Source organism: Ceratotherium simum, chromosome 23 (assembly GCF_057802395.1).
Source record: "Ceratotherium simum simum isolate JZ-2026a chromosome 23, ASM5780239v1, whole genome shotgun sequence".
NCBI classification, from domain to species: domain Eukaryota; kingdom Metazoa; phylum Chordata; class Mammalia; order Perissodactyla; family Rhinocerotidae; genus Ceratotherium; species Ceratotherium simum.
Window position 1 is genome coordinate 18,733,706 of NC_141922.1, and position 24,413 is coordinate 18,758,118.

The 24,413-nt window shown below is 47.6% G+C and overlaps 1 protein-coding gene across 1 annotated transcript in view; it reads right to left on the minus strand.

The window, feature by feature from the left end:
• The window catches only part of ZHX2 (zinc fingers and homeoboxes 2), a 153,355-nt gene that overhangs the window by 33,712 nt on the left and 95,230 nt on the right, over positions 1 to 24,413 (minus strand). The gene's annotated exons all lie outside the window — the stretch shown is intronic.

The following is a 24,413-nucleotide window of genomic DNA, read 5'->3' on the forward strand; positions in this document are numbered from 1 at the left end:
AGAGGAATTTCCAGCTGACAGTCTTACTGTGTCAACGTGCTATGACCCTGGGTATGGGAGCTTGGTCAAAATATAAAGAAATATATGCCCATGGATATGGAGAAGCAAAACCCTACACACAAATGAGAAATGGGGTTACTTCTTGGCTGACTGAATGGGCCAGAATGGTCAACAAGCATTGGATGATGAAATATCAGCAGGCTCACAGGGGAAGAAATAAAAAAAATGTTAGTGTGCTCAGTGTCACATGAGTGGTGTTGGAAAAATGTTATAACAGCATCTTGTTTGAGGGAGAGAGCACGTCAGAGGTAAAAGGATGTCTCAGTTTTCTCATCTCTATCATGGGGATAATAACTGAAATTATTCCTCACAAGATGGTTGTGAGAATCAAATAATATGATCAATCGAAGAAAAGTGCATGGTACAACTTAGCATATAGAAAGTAGTCAATGTATGTTAACCTATAAGAGAATAAAAATAGTAATAGTAACAACAACAGTAATAATAGGACGTCCTTTCTTTATTGCAAACCCAACTTGTCCCAAGCCAAGATGATCACCTGGCTTCCTCACTTCTTCTCCCACGCCTGTGGGGGCACCAAGCTCTCTGTCACCCGGGCTGGCGAACACAAAGTCATCTAGGATACTCCCTCCTCTGCCATTCTTCATGTGTGTGCCCAGGGTGTGGTACCTTAGCTTGTGAGTTTCTCTCTCCCTCAATCTGAATCCAAGCTCTGTCATTTGTTTGTAACATTCTAGATGATTCCACACTAGATCAAGCCATCATCACACCTTGTCTGGATTACTGAAATGGAATGATTTTCCTTCCTTCCCTGGTCTCCCCCATTCCAATTTGCCTTGTGCCTGTTGCCAGGCACATCTTGCCCAATCTCTGATTTTACTCTCTCCCTTATTTCAGTAATGACCAGCGTGGCTCCCTAGTCTCCACTGAATCCCATTCCAACTTGTCTGATGAGCTTTCAGGGTCTCCCAAGACACATACCAAGGCTCTTACCAAAACTCACACACTCTTCTCCCTGAACCTTCTGCCCCTAGCAGGCTCCTTGCATCCCTCCCTTGCCAAATATTTTTTGACGACTCGCCAGCCAGGCCTCTAGTGTAGGCATTGGGGAATGAACGAACAGCTCAGTTTTCCCAGATAAGCCAATCTTCTCAAAAGCACGCTGTCTGGCTCTTAATAACCCATTAGTCTGAAGTTCCTTTATTCACTTAACAGATACTTGAGTATCCACTAAGTGCCAGGTTCTATCCTGGGGGCTGGAGACAAAGGGTAGGGGCAAGCTAGGCTTAGAACTGTCCTCTTGGAGTTTAAGTCTAGTAGAAGAGAAAGAAAATTACAGAAGCAATGATAATGCGAGAGTGCTAAGTGCCATCTTAGGGGCAGTATGAGGTGTTAGGAGAGAGGTGAGAGGGGAGCGGGGAGAGGCCAGCAGGAGCCTCGGTGGACTTTATCCTGAGGGTAATGGAGGGCCACTGAATGCGAGGGGGAGAAGCAGTGGGTGTGTGGAATGAATTGATGTGCGTTTTAGAAGGTACCTAGTAAAATCCTTCTATGCTGGGCACTTCCATAGCTTGCCTCCAGCTCTCCTTCTGAACACCTCTGAGTTTGACTCCTAATGCAATGTGATTTTGATCAGCCAATGCATTGAGTTTACACTATTCATCCTTCATTCCCTATGTTTCTATGTCCCACGAGCTACACAAGGTTGTGAGGCTACAAAGGAACAAAACTAACGTAATCCCTGTGGTAGGCTGAATCATGGCCCTCCAAAAGAAATCCGGGTCCTCATCCCTGGAACCTGTGAATGTTATCTTATAGGGCAAAAAGGATTTCACAGATGTGGTTAAATTAAGGATCTTGAGGTGAGGAGATCATCCTGGATTATCTGAGTGGGCCCTAAATGCAATCATAAGTGTCTTTATATGAGGGAGGTGGAGGGAGATGTGAGGCAGAAGAGAAGGCGGCCATGCAACAGAGGCAGAGGGAAGCAGAGTCAAGAGAGGAGATGGGGGCTTTGAAGATGGAGGAAGGGGCCATGAGCCAAAGAAGGCAAGCAACACATCTCTAGAAGCTGGAAAGGGCAAGGAATTGGATTCTCCTCTAGAGCTTCCACAGGGAGTGCGGCCCTCTGGTCTCTTAGGGAGGTCCCTAGGACCGGCTGAATGAGGAAGAGAACACACCGGTTCTCCACGACTGGATGCATAAACCACCTGAAAGTGAACAGCAGCAAATGAAGTGCAGCAATGGGCCATGGAATTCTCTGGTCTTCCCGTGTTCCCCACGATCCTGAAGCAGCTGGATTGATGGAACGGCAGAATGACCTTTTGAAGGCTCAGTTGCAGCAGCCATAGGAAACTAATACAATCCCCATTCTCATGGAGTTTACTATCTAGCGCAGGACAATAATTAAGAAATCACACAAATTAATAGCTGATGACAAACTGACAGCAGCTGGACAGCCTGACTATGGAAGAGAAGACATTTCTCCAGGGCAGGGGCTCTCAACCTTGGCTCCTCACTGGCATCAGCAGGGAAGCTCTTAAACACCCCAACGCTCAGGCCGCACCCCCTACCTATTAAGCCAGACTCCCTGGGATGGGGTCCAGGCATCTGTAATTTCTAAAGCCCCCCAGACAATTCCAGTTTGAGAAGCACTGGTCTCAGGCCAGTCACTTTCCAGGAGAGCTGAGCCGGGGAGCATAGGTGTTGCTTCTGTGGAGGACATGCTGAGATGGGGGGTTACTCCCACTCCACGCCCCTGTTGGGGGGGTCCTCAATCTGGGCTGTTATCCCGCTTGAGCAGTCGTCAGAAGGTACTGTCCCTTCTATTTGTGTCCTCCCCTCCATCCTACATCCATTGCCCCAGGTCAGGCCTTCCTCTGGTGTCACCTGTACTGTTACAAGGACCTCCCAGTAATCTACACTCTGTCACTGGGCTTTCCCAGGGCCTTGTCCAAACTGCTGCCCGTGTGATCTGCCTAAAAACCAGACTGTGGCACTCCCTCCTCTAAACCCTTCCCTGGCTCCCTAGTGCTCCCCAAATATCGTCCAAATTCCTCAGTATCATCTTCAAAGCCCTGCTGACACTGCCTGGGCTTCTGATCCACCCTAACGTGTGCTCATTGTTTCCGAACCTGCCCTGCCCTTACCCGCGGCCAGGCCTGGCTCACTGTCTGGAATGGCCCTCTCTCCAAACTCTTCCTATCGAAAGCCAGATGAGCCCATCTTCAAAGTCTAGCTCAAATCCCTTCTGCCAGAAGAATCTGTCCAGATTCTCTCTGTCAGGTGGTTTGCTCCCTCTCCACTCAAAGAACACAATTTGAACTTTCCACAGGGATCAATTAGATCCCATTAGTCTAGGTGTCTCTTTTCCCTGGTGGGTCAAGGCTCATTTGGGGCAAGGACCCTGTCCGCGTCGTTGCTGTGTCTTCCAGAGCTCTGAGGACAGGGCCTGCTCAGCAGGCGCTCAATCGACGTGTACTGAGCATTGATCACACCACTACTTTATCCTCTATCCTGCATGTTTCCTTGGTGCCTAATGCAATTTCCATAAGACAGGCCCACTAAGAACCTCATTTGGCAATTATTTGATTCCAAGGGGGACAACAAATTAGTACTCCATGCTACCACCGTGTACCAAATTCCATCCCAATCAGTTTTACTCCAAAGGCTCAACTCTCAAACGCTGAGGGGCCAAGCTGAAGCCGAGACCCGCTGCAAGCTTTTCAGTGGGATCCTCCCTTTCCCCTCTCTAGGAGTTCTCATCATAGTTGACAGCAGAGGAAGTTATATAGTCTCCCCTATATTTTTCTTAATAGCACAGTGTCGCTGACTCAACTTCAAAGGAGGACGAGAGGCCTGTTAATACTCCGGTATTGTTGGCAGCAGAAGGTACTGCAACAGTAACAACTCAGAGATGCTCAACTACCCGGCCATTTAGGACCAGGACCCACAGGGTCCTAGGGGGCATGTGGGATCTCATGCTCTCTCTGTCTGGGCCACTGGCTGTTCATTGATTGGTTGACTGGTTCGTGCATGCATGTATTCATTCATTCAATAAAATATGTTTTGAGGGCCTAATACATGCCAGCACTGTTCTGGGCACTGGGAATACTGTCTTCTGGAACTTATATTTTGGAGGCCTGGGTTATCATCCCTAGAGACAGAAAGACTGGAAGTGAGATGGCAGAAGGCCAGGCTTTGGCCCCAGTCCATCTCTGTTCACCATCTGTTATGGGTTGAATTTTGTCCCCCACAAAATACATGTTGAAGTCCTAACCCCTAGTACCTCGGAATGTGAGTGTATTTGGAAATAGGGTCTTTACAGAGGTAATCTAGTTAAAATGAGGTCATTAGGGTGGACCCTTCTTCAACAGGACTTGTGTCCTTATAAAAAGGGCAAACTTGGATGCAGAGACAGAGTCGCACAGAGGGAAGACGATGTGAAGAGACACAGGGAGAAGACGGCCGACAACAAGCCAAGTAACGCCTGAAGCTACCAGAAGCTAGGAGAGAGGTCTGGAACAGATCCTTCTAGCACCTTCAGAGGGAGCATGCCCTCTGGAGTCCAGTTATTCAAAGGTAGCCCTCGAAACAGCTGCCAAGTCATCCATTTGGCCGACATGGAAGGTTCTAGCCACCAACCTAGAAATCTCAAGCAGCCTCTCAGAGTTCCGTGGGAGCAATGGCTACGAAAACACTCTACAAAGAGTCTTCTGCAGGACTGAGAGACTGACGCTGTGTAAGCCCTAACATCTGCTGATTTTGTAAGTGGATATATTTAGTGGTGGAACAGTTTTTCTTCCAGTTTCGTAACACTTACAAAAAATCTTGCTTGTCCTATTTTTTTCTTTTTTTTTTTTCATGAACTCACAAGTGATGTTGCCATTCTTTCCATAGCAACACACTAGGATACTGTCTCTGCTTTGCTGGGAGAAGTCTAAGCAGGACCCAGGAGGAGAGAGAAGAAAATGCCGGGTGGGGTGGGGAAGAAATTGCTTAAATTTCAACACCCAAAATGAAGGCAGAAAAGGCCTTGAGCTATTTTAGTACTAAGAGCTACAAGTGTCATCCCAGCTCCCACTCCTACCCCATATATGAAGGATGCCTTCTGCACCTGGCGGGCAGGTTCTGGAGGCCCCTGTGTATCTGTTCCCAACCGATCATGACTCTGACAGCTGTATCCTTGTTTCCGAAGGGCTCCCTTTCTTCAATTCTCTTTAGATTTTTCTGATGACAGTAGGGAGGCAGCTTCAACTAGGTGACAATCTGTCTTCAAGACTTTTCATTAGCGTTAACTCATCTCTCTTTTTTAAAAGAAGGTGGACCTAGACTTTCGGGGTGAAGGAGGGAACGTAAAAGAAGGAAAACGAGCCCAAGTGCCCAGCCCTGTGGTGCCCATTTTCACACCGTCTTCTTTCAGCCTCATAATGGCCCCGTGGGGTGAACATCCTTATCTCCATTTCCTTGAGGAAACTCTGGATCTGAAGCCAAGAATCCAGAAGGTGCCATATCTAAGCAAGGCCTCTAAAGGCACAGAGCTGGATGCAAATGTCAGTGTCATACATTGTGGTTTGGTATTGTCCGGTGTGCTGACGTGGCGCTGGGCTACCACGGCCTGAAGGCAGAAAAGCCAGCACCTCCTAGCAAGGCTGACAAGCATTAAGCAGATCCATTCTGCCCTAGTTCTTCCCAACGTGACCTTCTACCTCTCATTTCTATTCTCCAAGAGGCTGCTGTGGTAACTGGAGAGTGTCAGGCACTCATTAAAAAATAATACTTTTGGGCTGGCCCCGTGGCTTGGTGGTTGAGTGCACACGCTCCGCTGCTGGCGGCCCTGGTTCGGATCCTGGGCGCGCACCGACGCACTGCTTGTCCAGCCATGCTGAGGCCGCATCCCACATACAGCAACTAGCAGGATATGCAACTATGACATACAACTATCTGCTGGGGCTTTGGGGGAAAAATAAATAAATAAAATTATTAAAAAAAAATAATAATACTTTTGAAGAATATATAATGAATGCCATGGGAACATACTCATATAATGTTAAGTAAAAAATGAAGCTACAACACACTATACGATTCCATTTATCTGATGCCTGGAAAAGCCAAAATTATAGAGACAAAAATCAGTGGTTTCCAGGGGCTGGGGTGAGGGGATTGGCTACAAGGGGCATAAAGGAAATTTCTGGGTGATATAATTGTTCTGTATTTTGTTTTGGTGGTGGTTATTCAACTACCAGAAACCACCATGTTTTGATAAACACAAGTTTATCAAAACTCATAGAACTGTAGATTAAAAAGGGTGAATTTCACTGTATGCAAATTGTACCTTAATTTTTAAAAAGGCCAAAAAAACTTGCAGCTACACACCAGTGTATACAGTATAATTCCAATTTGGGGTCAACACATGCACAAACATTTGCAAAAACATGCAGATGATGTTAACATTGGCTATCTGTGGGTGTAGGGATTATACATGATTTTTATTTTCAGCTTTATGTATTTTCAACAATTTCTATAATAACCTGGATTATTACCTTTAGAATCGGAAAAGTGGTTTTATTTTGTTTTAGGAGAGAAAACATGGTTGAAACAGTTTGGGAGTCAAGCTCCATTTCTTTCAAGCAGGCCACAAACCTCTGAGGACAGTCTTCTCACCTGTAAAATGGGTTCATATCATTCACCTCTGAGGGTTGTCACTATGATTAAATGAGATAACGGATGTAGAAGTACTTTATCAATCGGAAGATGCAGCTCAACTAGTAATTACTACCATCCTCTCATCTTTGAGAATTTCTTTCATTTCTTAATCCAGGAGTTTTCAAGCATAGTATCATTACACATTCACGCTAGTAATGGCTTGAAGCTAGCACATGATTTATTAAAAGAAAGAAAGAAAAGGAATATCTAGTATGTAGTGAGTTCTCAATAAATACATGTGGAATGGATAAATGTTATGCTGTCCCCCATGTGTTGTACCAGAAAAAATAGCTAGAGAACCACTGCCTTATGGATACACTGCAATCAAGCAAATCTTCAAAACTGTTGATGATATACTGTGCACCGATTACGAATCCAGCATGTTGCTACATCCAATGGCACATCTGGGGACATTTAAGATGTACTTCTCCAGAAGCTGGCCATGTAGGTAGGGAGAGATATGTAATAGATGCAATACACAAGGAAAAGTGGAACTCAGTGACGGAGAGATTAGTATATAACGCAGTGGTGGTGGGGAGGGGGGCATTCCTGGCTGGGTGGGACTACAGCTAAGCCTTGAAGGACAGGAAGGAACGGATGTTACAAAATAAGGCGGAAGGATGTGCCGGATGAGAGAAAAGTTTGGGCCAGGGGTTGACAAACTATGGCCCACCTCCTGCTTTTGTAAATAAAGTTTTATTGAGACACAGCCAGCCATGCCCATGTCTGCATTCACGCTTCCATGGCAGAGTTGAGTAGTTGCTACAGAGGCCTTCTGGTCCGCACAGCCTAAAATACTTACTATCGGGCCCTTTACAGAAAAGATTGGCTGACCCCTGGTTTAGGCCAAGACAGAACAAACCACGGTGTTGGCTGAGGACCCAGTGAGAAGCGGCCTGGGTGTAACGGAGGAAGTGGGGTGGGAGGCAAGGAAAAGACAAGACAGGTAGGGTGCCAAGGGTGGGGTGGGGAGACAGTGATGGTGAGGAGGTAGATGCCCCAGGGCCCTGGCAGCCAGGATTGAAGTTCTCGTTTCCAGGGAAGCAAAACGGCATTGCTGAATTTGCTAGAGAGGCAGGGGTTCTGGGGGTCTGGACCAGCCAACAGCCAAGCCTAGAGGGGCCTGGTGGTGATGGCCCTATTTGCTAGGGCTGCAAGAGAGAGTCACCTGCGGTGGCTCCAACACCCTTCTCGGGGCTGGGAGAACTGTCTCCGTGGGAACAGCGAGGCCGAGGGGGATGCGAAGGCGAGGGCCCTTCCCCACAAGCACCCACCCACACCCCGGGTGGCTTTGGCTCTTTCACAAATTCTGATGCTATCGGCTGAGCTTGGGGGTGCTGGAGAGGGATGAGCTCGCTTCTGCAAGAACAGTGAGGGCTGTCAGGGAATAAAAGATATTAGTCAGACCCCAGCTTTATTCTTTCCTCTCCCATTCATTTTAAACTCCTTGAATGAGCTTACTTCCTCGGTCTCCAATTCAGCACCCCCATTCTTGAATTTAGCTCCCATCCTCTTATCTCTCCAAGAAAACTGTGCTAAAAATAAGCGATTTCTTAAGGGCTACATCCAAGCAGCGTGCTAGGTTCCACCTTTGTCCTCAGGGCCTATTGTAGTGCCTGGCACACACGGGTGCCTAATAAAAATGTTGGCTGAACAACTGAAATGATGAAGGTGGGTAAGACACAGTTTCTGACTTGGGAACTGTGGAATTCCTGTGTCTCAGTTTCCTCATCTGTAAAATGGGGATGATAATGACACTTACTTCATATGATTGTGAGGATTAAACGAGTTTAACAAGTGGCACTTAGAACAGTGCCTGAGTCAAGGTAAGAGCTTAGCAGATGTGAGTCATTAGTTTTATTATTACAGTGTGGATGAGTCCAGACAAGAGCAGTGAGTCCTGAGGGCTATGAAAGCTAAAAGAAAGGTGGAATCATTTCCAAAGAGGGGATCCAGAAAGCCTTCAGAGTAGAGCTGTGATCCGTGGTGCCTTAAGAGTGGCGCATTGAGAGGAATCTTAATGGCTTCACTAGGCAGAAACTGCACTGTGATTGATTACTGATGTCTGCTCTGGGCAAGGGAAGCAGAATGGTGGTGTGTGTGCCTCCTTGGCCTATGTTGTTTGTTTTAGGATTCAGACATGTCAGGGCACAATTATCTGCCAATAATTTTTCGAATTCTAAGGCCTAACGGTTGTTTGGGAAGTAATGTATCCTCAGGGAAGACACATACCCTGACTCAAGAACACTGCCTTAGTCATCAGAAGGAAATGCAGTTCTGACCGCGGCCTGGTGCCTGATCTTCATCAGATTGTCTTTTGGCCCAGATCCCAAGGATCCATGCCTGAGTCCAAGACGAGGTGACAGTAAAAAGTGACTGAGTTGTCTCAACAAAAATCCTTGCATGAAGCAGCATTGCTAGGGCCCCGTGGTGGAATGTCACACACACAGTGGGGGGTGGATTCTTCTTGTCACAGCAGAGTCCACTGAGGGCTTGGGTACAGTGAGGGTGGAGGACGCTGTGGTGGTTAGGGTGCTCTGTCAGATGCTCTGTGGCCTCACAGGGGCAAGGACAGGAGGCCCAACTGTGGCAGGGGCAGGAGGTGGCTTCATGGCGGCTCCTTAGAGTACAGAACACCCACAACATTTCCTGAGGACTCCCAGAAAGAGTCAGGGGGCTGCAGATGATCAGGGCCTGGAGGCCCCACCAGCGTGGGTGGGGACAAAGCCTTACGCATCGCGACCCAAAGGTGAACCCAAGGCTGAGAGCCCTGAGAAACCCAGGTCATAGTCACGACACGGACATGGTGTGGGATAAGTGCTGGAAGGCTTCAAAGAGATAAGAGCTGAGCCAGGCGAAGCTGTGGACGGGGATCCGGGGAAGGCAGGGCATCCTGGACCAGGAGAGATGCATGAGCAAATGTACAGAGGCATGAAAGGGAACGCCGGGTCAGGGATGGAGCGGTGCTGAGGTGGACGGAGGTCAGGAGACAAGTGCGGGGAGACAGAGCTGGAGGGGCGGGGAGTGGGCAGGGCAGATCAGAAGGAGCCTGAATGTGAGGGGCAAGGACTCTGCTTTGTTCCTTGTTGTCTCAGTTCCTGGGACAGCAGCCAGCACAGAGGGATGCTCCATAAGACACGGTTAGAGGACAGGAAGGAAGGAAGGAGGATTTAGGAGAGGGTGGAAGCTCCCCTTTCTTTCATGGAGAGCAATATGGGAAGGAAACCCCACTTGGGCTTTTAAAGGAAAGGAAACCTGACAAGCAAGATGGTGAGCAAATACAGCCAAGAACGAAGGGCATGCGTGACACACACACATAAAGAACAGTGTAAGAGATGCCTTACATTCTCAGCCCAGAGCCTCAAAAAAGTACCTCTAGGATGAAAAGAAAAGAAAAAGAAACAGAAAGGCACTGAAGCTCCCCTCCACTGGATTGACGTGGAAGGCACAAAGCAAGGGGCTGATTAGAGCGTTCCCAGGATGCAATGCATCTTCCTGCAGGCGCCAAGGGGGAGGACCCCTCTTAACCCGGTGCTCCGCTCCCTTCCCAGCCTCCCCGGCTCAAAGGGGCTCGGCTGGAGGATGCGCGGGCCAGGTCGCCTGCCCAGTGGGGATGCGGCCGCCGCTGAGCCTCCTCTCCTTGTTCTTGCCTCCTCGCCTGTCTTTGGAGCCTCGCTGGGAAGGAGGAAAACGGGGCCAAAGCCGAGATGAAAGTGCCTGTAATCTCACAAAAGAGCCAGGCGGATGCTCTGAAAGGCAGAGAGGAGCCAACATCTGCCATCTGCACTTCAAGGCAGGCGGTTTGAAACCCACCAAGGCAAGAGGCCTGTCTGCCCTTCCCGGCCAGTGCCCGCCAGCTCGGGTGAGCGATGGCCCCGGGGAACAGAGCGCGCTGGTCACCGGTCATACATCCCAGCCCGCGGGCGGCAGGAAGACGAGGAGGAGAGGATGCGAACCACCAAGCCCCAGGCCGGAAATCCACATTTAGGAGAGCTGGAGACTTAAACATCCATCACCCCCTTTCCTTGCCTGACAGTATTTATTTATCACTTTTTTTGGTCTTCAGACCACTGTGCCATGGGGAAAAGTACCACTGCTACAAACGAACCCTTTCCCAATGCCATCACGAAATGAGACTCCAGCAGAATTGAGAAAAAAACCAGTCCGCTTCGGATGAGACACTAATGGAGCTGCTTCTGCTTTCATCTGCTCTCCTGAGAAATTTTACAAGCCCGCTAGAACCCAAGGCCTGGATGGCTCCTATGACTCTCCCACGACTGGGAGAGGAAATGTTTTCTGGCAGTGGAAAGCCAAGAAAGCAAACGCAGCAAGAGACGGACGATTTTCCAAATAAAATCCCCAAACGATCAGTACAGGACCTTGAACACATTTTCTACAATTTATTTTCTATTTTTCACGAATGCCCTAGGAAGAGTACTCTGGGAAATCTCTAAGTTTGAAGAGAACACACTGTCCTTTTGGGTTGTGGGAAACACCAAGATGGTGGGAGAGGCCATGGGAAGCAGAGTTAAGTGGGAAGAAAAAGCCGCAGGATAAATTCAAGGGCATTCACCCTCGCGGCATCACTCAGCCACATTCGGAGGATAGCGGGCTCCCGGTCATGTGCCGTGACTCTGCAAAGGCATCCACGCGGAGAGAGCCTTGAGGGGGAGGTGGGAGACCTGAATGCTCCTTCTGGTCCTGGTCCTAACACGTGTCATTGCATTATCTGTAAGGCACAGGGATTGGACGGGATGAGCTCTCAGTGTTCAGCTGCAGCCCTGCAGGGCTCTCAGATGCTAACAGCTGTTCTGAGAAAGGTGAAGGAGCAGCATCTCGGAGAGTCAGCCAGAGGGGGGTCAGGCAGAAGATGCCCAGTCATGGCTGCAAGGAACCCGACGCGACAAACCCAGCCTGGAGTTAGGTTTTGGAAAGGCAAAGAAGAAAGCAAGATGCTCCCCTTTACGAATAACATGAAAATATTTATCGCAGCAGGAATAATCTTAGAGAGATGTGCCATCCCAAAGCAGTTTCTTTGGGAATAACTGAATTATAGACTTTGAACATCAGAAAAATCCAAGAGAGAGATGAAAAAGCTTGGATAACAAAGCGATGGGGAGAAAACCACTTCTCCATGGCTGACTGAAGTATCTGAATTAACCTGTGAGATTTATTAATGAGTAGAGGTCCACTGCTTTAGGAAAGGAAATCGTTTGCAAATTTTAGTGAGTTGGGGTTTTGATAAGTGGCGAATCTTGGAAGCGATAAAATGCCAAGTGATGGGCCTGAAAGGGCAGGTCTCAGGTACCAGGGAAAGGTGAGCATTTTGCTCGGGCAGCAGCATATAGTGAGCTTGAAATTAGGCCCAGGCTGAACGGGGGCCTGCAGGTGCGGCTGAGACATAACCAGTGGCCCTTGTGCCTGTCACTCGTAGGCAAATGCCATCTGTTCTGGCTGCTGCCCACTCCGCCCCATTCTCGCCCCACTTTACCGTTTGTGGTTGGTGACCCTGGCTTGTTAGCGCTCTTCTGTTCCTTCTGACTTAGGACACGCTGCCATCATGGTCCAAGCAGCCTAGCAGAGAACTGGCTGCCAGATCAGGCGGCAAGATGAGAGTGTCAGCTCCCCAGTGCTGTTTGCTGGCTTGTCTGCTTCCCTCCATAGCCTTCCCTGAGCGCCTCCAAAGTACCAAGGACTCTGCTAGGTGCTTGGAATATGACCATGAGCAAACTTCTCTCCCTGGGTTCAAAGAGGAGGCGGATAAGAATACAGGCAGAGATGAGACAATAGATTAAATTCTGTGAAAGAAGGGAGCATAAAGTACTATAGATAACCAGAGAATACAGTGTGTGGGGTCTTTGGGGTGGAGATCAGGAAAGGCTTGGCCTAGGAGCCAGCTGAGCTCATTAAGGCCATAGTTATAGGAGGGATTCACCTATGGACTTGGTAGAGCTTGCTGGGCTCTATGCACACATCCTTCCTTTCTATCAATAGTTGATAGTGTCATAACCCTTCTTTTGTCATAAGAGAGAACCAGGTGAGGAGGTTTGATTCAGGAAAGAGCCATGAGTGACTTGAAGCACATGCTCTGTGGTCAGCAAGCAAGTCCAAGAAGAGCACCACATTCAGGCTCCACTGCTGATGTTGCCCAAACTTCTGAATTTGTCCCCTGAATCCCGAGTTTAGGGTTGCCCAGGGAGCCTCTCAGCCTTTGCTCTCTGCCTGCTCCTGTGATGAGGGGCAGGATAGGGAGCAACACAATTGCTGCAGAACTTTCTCAACTGCTGGATTCCCAGGTGCTCACAGGGAGTCTCATGTCTGCCAAGTCTAGCAGACCGTGGTACGTGACGATGAATTCTTTCCCTCAAAATACACCCAGCTTCAAGGCAGGCAGGCTCATAAAGGCATGATCTTTTGGGGCACAGAAGCAGCTGAGGAGTCCAGTGTTAGGCTTCGGAGACGGGCAGAACTGGGTTCAAACCTGGCTTCCTGCCGTGCAAACACTTGTACATGAATGTTCATAGCAGCACTACTCATAAAAGTCAGAAGTGGAAATGTTCATCCACTGATACATAGATAAACAAAATAATGTCTATCCGTACAATGGAGTCTTATCTGACAAAAAAAGGAATGAAGGGCTGACACACGTTACAACATGTATGGGCCTTGAAAACATGATGCTAAGTGAAATCAACCAGTCACAAAAGACCACATGTTGTATGACTCCATTTATATGAAATGTCCAGAATCGACAAATCTATAGAGATGGAAAAACAGATTAGTGGTTGCCTAGGGCTGGGGGAGAGGGAGGGATGGGAGTTGGAGGGAATTGGGAAGTGACTGTAAATGGGTATGGGGTTTCTTGGTGACGGAAAATGTTCTAAAATTGTGGTGATGGTTGCACAACTCTGTGACTATACTAAAATCCACTGAACGGTACATGTGAATGGATGAATTATACGATACATAAATTATATCTCAATAAATCTGCTATATTTTTAAAAATCTGGGTTCTTCTCTCAAATACTGCTGGTGAGTATGCAAACTGGTATAGCCACTATGGAAAACAGTATGGAGATTTCTCAAAAAATTAAAAATAGAAATACCATACCACCAGCTATCCCACTACTGGGTATTTATCCAAAGAACTGGAAATCAATAATTCAAAGAGACTTATGCACCCCTATGTTCATTGCAGCATTATTTAAATAGCCAAGACGTGGAAGCAACCCAAGTGCCCATCAACTGATGATTGGATAAAGAAGATGTGGTATGTATGTACAATGGAATACTACTCAGCCATAAAGAAACACAAAATCGTCCCATTTGCAACAACATGGATGGAACTTGAGGGTCTTATGTTAAGCAAAATAAGCCAGACATAGAAAGACAAACACCATATGATTTCACTCATATGTGGAAGATAAACAAACACAAGGACAAATAGAACAGAAGAGTGGTTACCAGAGGGGAAGGGGGTTGGGGGTGGGCATAAGGGGTAAAGGGGCACATATATATGGTGACTGACATATAATAATGTACAACCGAAAATTCACAATGTTATAAACTATTATGACCTCAATTAAAAAAAAAATCTGGGTTTCTAGCTCCTCTTGGTTCCTGCTAGACTGTAAGGTTCACAAAGGCAAAGACCTCTTTGTTTTGCCCTCCACTGTTTTCTGAGACCTGGCACATAGTAGGTGCTTACATAATTGCTAATGAATGAATATGTGGCCTTGGGCGAGCCCCTTAGGCTCTTTAAGCCTCAGTTTCTGCATCTGTGAAATGGAGATAAGAATGCCTTCTGCAAAAGGCTGCTGATTAAGACCCAAGGCACTGGAGGCCCTTGGCATTCTGGGGCACACAGCAGTGCCGATTAAAGGGTGGTCCCTGGATTTGTGGCTCAGTGCCATTGACCAGGCTCCTCAAGGGGAATCCTCACCACCGAGAATGGCGTTTCTTAGCCACCCACGCCACCCCCCATCCATTCTTAGAGCCCAATGCCCTGCTGTCACTCAGAGCGGCCTGCCTGACGCCATGAGTCAGGCCGTTTGAGGCTGCTCTGGAAGGACAGGCTCACGTGCTGCCCAGTGCTGAGAGCCCGGACCAGCAGGGGGCTGGTGGACACGTCAGACTGTATTTTCTGTTTCTGTCTGGCGATGCGTCTGACAGCCTCTCCCAGACTGTGTCTGTCGCTGCCGGCCAGGGATGACGCCAGCTCTGAGGCCACGCTGCGTGCTAGCAGGACACACTGAAAAGGCACACTGTTTTCAAAACAGTCAGCTGTGTGAGGTCAAGATTACCATCGCTGGAAGCCACGCCACCATCCTTCTGAACCTGTCTTGCAAAAACGTGAAAAGCAACTTCCAGGCCACCAGACACGTAGAACTCCGAGTCTACCTTTCTCTCGTTCATACCGACCAGGCCCCCAACCAGGCCCCAAGAACCTCCGCCAGGGCTCCTGGTGGGCAGTGCTCCAGATGCCTCTGTCCTTTCCAGTCCTCTGAGCCTGCAGTGGAGCCGTTCCCTGCTCCCGGAAGGCGGCTCACTCCCAGCCTCCACCCACCCCAAAACTTCACCTGTACCTCCTCCCGTCTTTCAGGAATCAGCTGAATGTACCTTCTTCAGGCCCACCCAGGCCCGTTTAAGACACGGTTAAGTCTCCATCATATGGGCTCAGAGCTCCATTTCTCCTTCAGTTTCTAATGTTATATTTATGATTATCTGTCTAAGGTCTGTCCCCCTCCCCATCCTGTGAGTTCCCTGAGGGAGGACCTGGGTCCGTCTTGATTACTGCAGTCTCCCCAGGGCTTAGCATGAGGCCTGGCACACAGCAGGTGCTCAATAAATATTCATTCAGTGAAACAGTCCCACTTAGATTCTCATTTCTCGCCACTGCTTCCCTCTCTGGCTGGGCGGTAGCCTGTACCCTTCCTGGTCCCCGTACCCCATGAAGCCAGAGGAGGAGTGTGGAGAAGAGGCCTCAGTCTCCTCATGAGAAGCCCCTGCGTGGGAAGAGCAGGGGGCGGAAGGAGGTGGAAGGAGGGGTGTGGGGGTGAGGGTTGGAAGTGGGGGGTGTGTGTGTGACTGCGCGACAGGAGGGGCTGAGGAGATGGCAAGGCTGGCCTGCTGGCCCTCCAGGCCCATCCACCCACACCCACACCTCTACCCCCCACCGCCCACCCCTCATCTTGGCAAAGCCCCTTTCCTCTTTCTGGGCACCACCGGGGAAGGGGAACAGCTTAAAGCTGGCAGAGACCCTACCAAGCAACAGAGAGTTGACTGCAAGGGGCCCACCCACTGGTTTTCAGATGTTTTTGATGGAGACTCACAGTAAGAAATAAATTTTATGTGGCGATCCTGTGTGTGTATAGCCCTACATATAAAAACCAAGTGGACAAAATAATACTGACCCTCACTAAGTAGGGTGTATTCTAATATCTTCTATTGTTTGCTATTTCATCTCAAAAAAACATCCAGCCATGACTTACTAAGAGGGACGTGCGACCAATAGAGTGGACAGGGCAGCACTCAGAAGGGCCTCTGTGCTCCGGCTTTAATGCTCTGTCGTCAGTGTCTTGAGATTCTGAATAACTTTATCTCTGAATCTGTGTTTCGTAAGTGAAGTCTGACGGGACACACGGCCCCCACTGCCCGCCGCCACCAGCGACGCTGCTGCCCTCCGCCCCGGCGGTGCCCGTGAGGGTCTGCCCTCTCCCACGAGTCTCCCTGTGCCCCAGGGAGAGTGACATTAAATGGCCAATAAAAAACACCATGATAGGTTGCGAGACCGTAGAAGAAAGGAACAAGGGTTTTCCTGCTTTTTGAACAAGGCGCCCCGAATTTTCATTTCACCTTGGGCCCCATAAATTATGTAGCCGGCCCTGCCTGAGACGGTTTCACAACCCCCCAGTGAATCGTGACTGGCAGTTTGAAAAACACTGCGCCAGACGGCAGAACGTTCAGCTGACCCAAATGCAGGCTTTCATCAGACACAGTGAAGCTGAAATCCCAATTCTACAACAAATCGGCTGTGTGACTTTGGGCAAGTCACTTAACTCTCAACTTCTGTGTCCTTAGATGCAAAACCAGGATAATGATAGGAGCTGCCTTCAGAGTTGGGGTTGGCACTGACTAAGAAAAGGCAATGTGCAAGTGCCCTGAACTTAAGAAAGAAAGCAGTTATTATCATTATTAGATCCCTCCGGTCTTGGGCGTGGCTCTGATGTTTCCCACTTTGATTTACTTAAAACCAGGAGATTTTTTGAGCTGGGTTTTGAGGAGTTTGCCAGGTGAATAAGACAGGGAAGGAGGATGTCTGGGCAGACAGGCTGCAAAGCAGAGGCTCAGAGGTGTAGTGTGTTCAGGGGCAGTGAAAGCAGACCAGGTTTGAGAGTGTGCACTTCTGGGGGCAGGGCGTCAGCTGCTGGAGGCAGAGGGGCTGAGGTTGGAGGGGAGGCGGGAGGCCCGGGCAACCTGGACTCACCCGGTAGCCAATGAAGGCAGGACAGGTTTTAAGCAGGTGAGAAGCATGATCAGACCTGTGTTTCCAAAGACCATCCTGGCCATGGGGTAGAAGACGGATGGGAGAGGGTAAAACCGAAGGTTTCTGGGAGAGGCCAGGTGTGAGATGCGAGGCCCAGCATGAGAAGGTGACAGTGGGGATGAAGGTTGAGGTTGACGGATCACCCAGGAGGTTGGAGGGAACGTGGGAGGTGAGTGTGAGTGTCACACCCTGGGTACCTCCCAGGTTTCTGCCCCCAGTGGAAGCAAGAGGAAGCACAGGTCTGGGGGAGGCAGAAGGAGGACTCTCTGGCTTGGGTCCCAGAGGCAAGTAAATAATAATGATGGATGTTTAGTTTAATTTTGGAAACCTCCAGGGATGCGAAGTCTATAAATTAACCTAAAGAGCAATGAGTGTTCACAAAGTTGCCCCATGTTTAACCAAATCTAACTCCTCCTGACTACGCCCAAATCATATAAACTTGACTTAAGCCCCAATGCAGGTGAGTTCCAAGCCCCACTGGCTCGGTTCCACAGACTCCTGGAACCAGGTGGAAGAAATGGTAAATTACAGAACAAGTTAGAACTCAGGGACGTCTATGGAAGGGAGGAAATCACAGAGCAAACTTGAAGAGGTGATTAACCCACTCGCCCCCAGGCGAGGCAAGCTTCTAGCTGCCACGAGTTCAGGTAGCTGGGAAGCGTGTTCAGATCAGACCAGGAGCCAAACATCCAGTTTTGAAAGCAACACCCAGAACCGTCTTCTGCTTTGGAAGGTGCAAGTTTTCCCTCTGCTTTCTCACTTCATAGTCACTACCCTAGGCACAGCCACTCACTGCAAGCGGTTTTTAAGTACTCTGAAAAATTAATTTTGGAGCCAAAGTCTCTGATGCCTGAATGCTGGGGAGGCGTGGGAAACAGATAATTCTTACAATTTTAGGTCAAATTGAAGGGAAGATGATAACGAGGGTTTTCCATGCGGACAGGGCTCTACAGTTTACACAATGCTCCCACACTCCCCCTCATGTGTGTTCACAATAGCCCTGCGGGATAGAGGGGGTGAGGATTGTCGCCCCAGTTTCAGCCACAGAGAACCTCTGTGAACTGAATTATGGGGTCGCAGGGCAACTATGGAGGCAGGTCTTCTGTCCTTTGCCCACTGTCCTCCCCTTATACTATGTTACCCAAGGTGAGGCCTTAATTGTCTGGAGATCACATATTTGGGAAATGCAGCAACAGGCATTAGACTTAGTTTGGTTCAGATAACGGCCCCCCCCCACTTCTGTAGTGCTTATCACGTGCCTTTTACTAGGATCCATGCTGGGGGGTGAGGACTTAAGATCCAGGCACTTTATACATCTTTGATCTCATTTAATCCTCACAACACCGTCACGAGGTGGGTGTCAGGAGGAAACATCCTCTGACCTGACTCGGTGGCTCTGGACATCCAGAGAGACTGGGGCAGGACCGACTTCACACTGGTTGGGTACTTCCATGGAGCTTTACCTGTTTCATTTTCCAACACTCCTGGCAGGTTTTCCATTTTGAGAAAACTAAGGCTCGGAGAGGTGTAAGCAAGTAGATGATCGACCACTGGGATGAGGTAGGCTCATGCTCTCTGTCCCCTCTAAATTGAAACCATTCTAAATTTTTTTTTTTTTTTTGCTGAGGAAGATTAGCCCTGAGCTAACATCGTGCCCATCTTCCTCTATTTTGTATGTGGGATGCCGCCATAGCATGGCTTGATGAGCAGTGAGTAGGTCCACGCCTGGGATCCGAACCTGCAAACCCTGGGCTGCTGAGACGGAGTGCACAGACTTAACCAGTACACCACCACGCCGGCCCTGAAACCATTTTAATTTTTTAGTTTGACAAGCAACATACGGTATTTGTGAAAATCCAAAGGAAACACGTGTGTTTAAAGTAAAAGTACCCCACCCCCACCTCTGCTTCTCTGTTTCACTCCCCAGAAGTAACTGCTTTTAAGTCTGATGTATATCCTTTTCCCATGCAAACACACCCACGCATGGAGATTATTTTTCACAAAAGGGATTGCACTAGATGCATTATTCAGCGACTTGCGTTACTCACTCAACCACGTATCACAGTTATCCTTCCCCATCCACACGCAAGGAGTAATCCTCATCCTCTTGGACAGATTTCATTGTCTGAATGTAGGGTAATCCACTTCCCTATTGATGGACGCTTGGTTGTCTCCAATTTCTCACCAATTCTGCACCAAATGTAATTGTAAATGCAACAGATCCTTGAGATGTAAGCTCTCAATAAGTATAAGCCAATTTTTAGCATTCCTATGTAGCTTTATTTAGCTGATGGCCTCCATTCAATTCCTATTGCAAGTGCCCATTTCAAAGAGTCGGAGTTAACTATGTCTCAGTTTCCTATTATGAAAACTGGTGATTTTCATGGGCCAGGTGTTATATTTACCTAATCCAATATTCAGATTGGATGTAGATAGATAAGTTTTGAACTGATATTACTTTTCCAAATGTTCTGACTCGTGCTCTAACTTCAGTTCATTTCCTGCAGGACACTAGGCGCTGGTATAAAGTAATTAAAGTTGTGTTTTAGGTTTCTACGAGAAGCTGTGGAATTCCAGCCTAATATAAAGAAGGGAGGAAGCTAGAGGGCCTAACGTTTCTCTTCTAGTTCAAATCACTTTATTCTATTGATTCAAACAATGAGAAGTTGAGTATGTCAACTGCATATCGTGTTCCCTCAGGTCCCCAGACCATGTCTGGGCAGAAACCAAGTGACTCCTCTCTTCCATCTCATAGGATCCTTGAGATTCATACTGTTTCCCTTTTTCAAAACTTGCAGCCTCTGCTTTCCTTTCAGTGGTCTTTCTCCTTCAAGATGGGCAGCAAAGTAGAAAACAGTCTTGTGTTCCTTCTTCCTTCCTGAAGCTCCATGATTCCTTCTTTTATCGTTTTCTGTGTAGAGAACTTCCTTTAGCCATTCTTTTAGGGTAGGTCTGCTGACAACAAACTCTCTTAGTTTTCCTCCGAGAATGTCTTGATTCCTCTTTCATCCCGGAGGGCATTTTTTTTTTTTTCTGGATATAGGATGTTGGGTTGACAGTTATTTAAAAAATGTGCCACTTCCTTTTGGCTTCCCTGGCTTCTGATGAGAAATCTGCTGCCATTCGTGTTATTCTATCCCATAAGTAAAGGGTCATTTCTCTCGCAGGGATTTCAAGAGTTTGTGTTGAGTTTTCAGTATGATGCGTCTTGGTGTGGATTTCTTTATGTTTATCCTATTTGGAAGTCGTTCAGCTTCTCGAATCTGTAGGTTTAAGTATTTTGCCAAACTTGGGAAGTTTCTAGCCATTATTTATTTGAGTAGTTTTTCAGCCCCACTCTCCTTCTCCTGTGTCTGGGACTCTGATGACATGAACATGAAACCTTTTCTTATAGTCCCACAGATCCCCGAGGTTCTGTTCATTTTTTTCCCCAGTCTATTTTCTTGTTATTGTTCAGATTGGGTAATTTTTATTGTTCTATTGTCAAGTTCACTGATGCTTTCCTCTGTCCCCTCCATTCTGTTGTTGAGCTCATCCAGAGAGTTTTTAGTTTCAGTTAGCGCATTTTTTCAGTTCTAAAATTTCCATGTGGTTCTCTGTCTTCTATTTCTTCGTCGAGAATTTCTATTTTTTTCATCTGTTTCAAGCATGTTCATAATTGCTTATTGAGGCGTTTTTTGATGGCTGCTTTAACATCTTTGTCAGATCATTCTAACGTTTGTGTCATCTTGGTGGTGGCATCTGTGGATTGTCTTTTTAAATTCAGTTTCAGACCTTCCTGGTTCTTGGTATGAGTGATTTTTAAACTGAAATTTGGACTTTTGTGTATTATATGATGAGACTTTGTGTCTTATTTAAACCTTCCATTTTAGCTGGATTAGGGGAAGGGAGGTTCAGGTTCCCCGCTTGTCCCAGCTACATTCTGATTTCCTGAAGTCCCTTGAATTTGCAGCTGATCTAAAGTGGTTTATCTGCAGGCTACCTATTCTGCTTCACGCACTTCATAAAACATTCTTTTTCACATAGTTTGGGCCTGGGGACTCCTGAAAAAAGGGCAGAATACAAATTCAAGGGCTACAGGGCTATGAATAATTTCTACTGGAGCATATTTTTCACATCCGAGGACCTGAGTTTTCAAGTAACTCAGTTCTAGTAGTGAGAAGCTAGCAAATCCCTTCTCACCACCATCTTCTGAGTCCAGTTGTGACGGGAAAGGTTTATCCAAGTGGAATAAAGTTACCAATTCGGCCCAGTGGTTCTCAACAGTGGATGATTTTGTCCCCATAGGGGACATCTGGCAATGTCTGAAGACATTTTTGGTTGTACAACCGTGGGTGTGTTGGGTGTGCAATTAGTATCTAGTGGGTAGAGGCCAGGGATGCTGCTAAGCATCCTACAATGCAAGGATAATCCATCACAACAAAGAATAGCCAGCCCAAAACGTCAATAGTGCTGAGGTTGAGAAATCCTGGTTAGCCAAGCAGCCCCAAAATCTGCATGTACAAGTGGTTTTAAAGAGGAAGGATTGCTCAACAATCAAATTAGGTTTTATGAGATTTTATTCCCAGAAAACAGGCATAGATCACTGGGGGAAAAATGAAAGTGAACATTCTGTGCCAAAGTAGAACCGCCTTTGTTTGGGAGCACATTCCGAAGCACCGCCTTCAGAAAGTAAGGTCTTAGGACCTCCTACCACAAACCCACCTGAAAAGTGGATTTAATGCAAATTCCAGGGCCTCACCTCAAACCCACTGAATTAGGCTCTTTTGATGAGAGTAGGCGGGATCTACATTTTTGGGATCCCCCAAGTGGATCAGATGCACACTGACAATTTTATTCCCCTCTTCCAGAAGTGGGGGGAGATAAACTGTGGTGGGGGGGCGGGGCAGGTGGACAGAACATATGCATGGTAGTTTTAAAAAAGTTAACTAAAAATGCTCACATTCTAGCATGTTCCTCCAACTTCAGTCATCTGTATCACATGTGAGTTACATCCTAGACGAATACTATCCATATTATTCTTTTCGTAATAATTAAAAGAAAATTGTTTTGTAAATTCTAGCATCATTCTAAGCAATAATACCCATGAAATCCCAGGTTTGATCAGTTAGTTATATTTTTTCCTAATACTCTTGAGAATAAATACATAACCATGAAAATAAACAGTATTTGCCCATGCCACTTAAAATTAGCATGTGGTATGTATAGGAGGCCGTGTGTTACACAAAGCAATTACAGTCCGCCAGGAGAATGCTCACAGCAGTACCTGCATGCTCTCTAAGGCAGACATGCATGGCTCTTCACTTGGAATCTCAGAGCCTCCTTGTCAGGGATGGATGACAATCCCCACTGCTTCCTGGAGGAGGAAGCATAGAGTGGGCAAAGGTTCACGTGCCTGACCATGACACTGTGGCCTCATCGACAGCTGCCAGCTCCCATTTATGAGCCTCTGGAAACCACCATCTTAAACCCAGCACTAGGACCAAATGAAGGACCAACGCATTTTGAATGTCACTGAGCCTCGGAAATTGGAACCTACATGTGCGAGGAGCAGAAGTCACCCCAACCATAAACTGGTTTCCACGATCACCCTCCTGCTCCCAGAGCCCCCTCGCCCCCTCTCTTTTTTGGTGGGGGTGACAGAGGGAGAAGCATGACACACCGAAGGCTACAAAAAGTTTCACGTCTTTGCTAAAAATCAGAACAAACATGTGCAGCTTGTTTTTCCATTTACATCCTTTTCCAGAAAGTCTAAACTCGACATAATGTTCATTTTCGCTGGGCTCTGCACACAGCCCACCTTGCCATAAACGCAGTGAACACAGCAGCAGCGTGGAATTACCAGCGTGCCTGGATTAGCTAACACCACTTTATTTCTGTTGTTCCCTCCAATTTGCATTAAGCTGCCAGCATAATTTCCGCCTCAGGTGAAACCTTTCTGTATCAGTTGTTTCCTACTTGAAATACATTGATTTTCCACGTAAGTCAGGAGTTGGGGAAGTGGGGTGGGAGGTGTGACTGTGGAACTGGGTTAAGAGGAGGTTAAGACATAATATTCTCAGATTCAGGTAAGACTAATGCAGCCAAAAACAACAGCAAAAAATCCACAAAAACTTGTGAAGTGTTTCTCTTTGGGGTAAAGATCTGAGACTTCAGGGGGTGTTCCTGAGCAAGGCCATAAATGGATACCTTCTTCCTACAGCCTCACAGGGCTTGTTATTTAAGAAGCTTCTCTCTTCGTGCAATTGTAAACCATCCCTGTTTGGCTCTAACTGGAAAGACAATACAGGGCATGAACTTCAACCATTAATAAGCATTTACTGAGCATTTACTATAAGCCAAGAAAGTTCCATGCATTGAGGACAAAATACCTCCTCTCATCGAGTAGGAGTGGGAAGAAAAGCATGTATGTCAGGGGGAAGGAATGCTCTCAGTGCTGTGGGAGAGGGGCAAGAGGGTGGTGGGAGGGTCTGTGTTGGAGTCACAGGGGGCTGTGGCTCTGGGAAGGGAGGAAAAAAAATACAAGAGACTCTCCAGGCCTCGGGAAACTTGGAATTCCATGAATATATGGCTGAGGACCCAGACTCACAGTGCCCAGTTTGGTGCTTTGGACCCAAGAGGGATTCAGTACAGGTTTGCTGAATGGATGGTTTTCTGCGGCTGTTGACTAAACCCCTAACTCTGGACACCCAGGACTTGTGTAAAATTGTGAGAAGATCCAGAGAACAAGTACTGGACAAGTCCGTGCACAACCACCATTGCGACTGGAATAACAAGGCTGGAAGCAGGTTCTGCTGAGCTGGGGCAGGAGCCCGAAGGTGGAGAGGGGATGAGCAGACTCAGGGGCCGGCCTGCCTGGGCGTGCATCCCGGCATGGCTGCTTTCTAGCCGAGCGACTTCGGCAAGTCACTTAGCTTCTCTGTGCCTCAGTTTCCTTGTCTGAGAAATGATTATGCTAACGGTATGTGTCTCACAGGATTCTTGTAGAGCTTTAAGGAGTTAATACAGGTAAATGCTTCGGCCAGTGCTTGGCACAGAGAATGCTAAATAAATATCAGCTGCTATTATTTTTCTGTGGGAGGGACAGACTGGGATCATATGGTTCTATCTGGACTAGAAGCAAAAAAATCCTACAATCCTA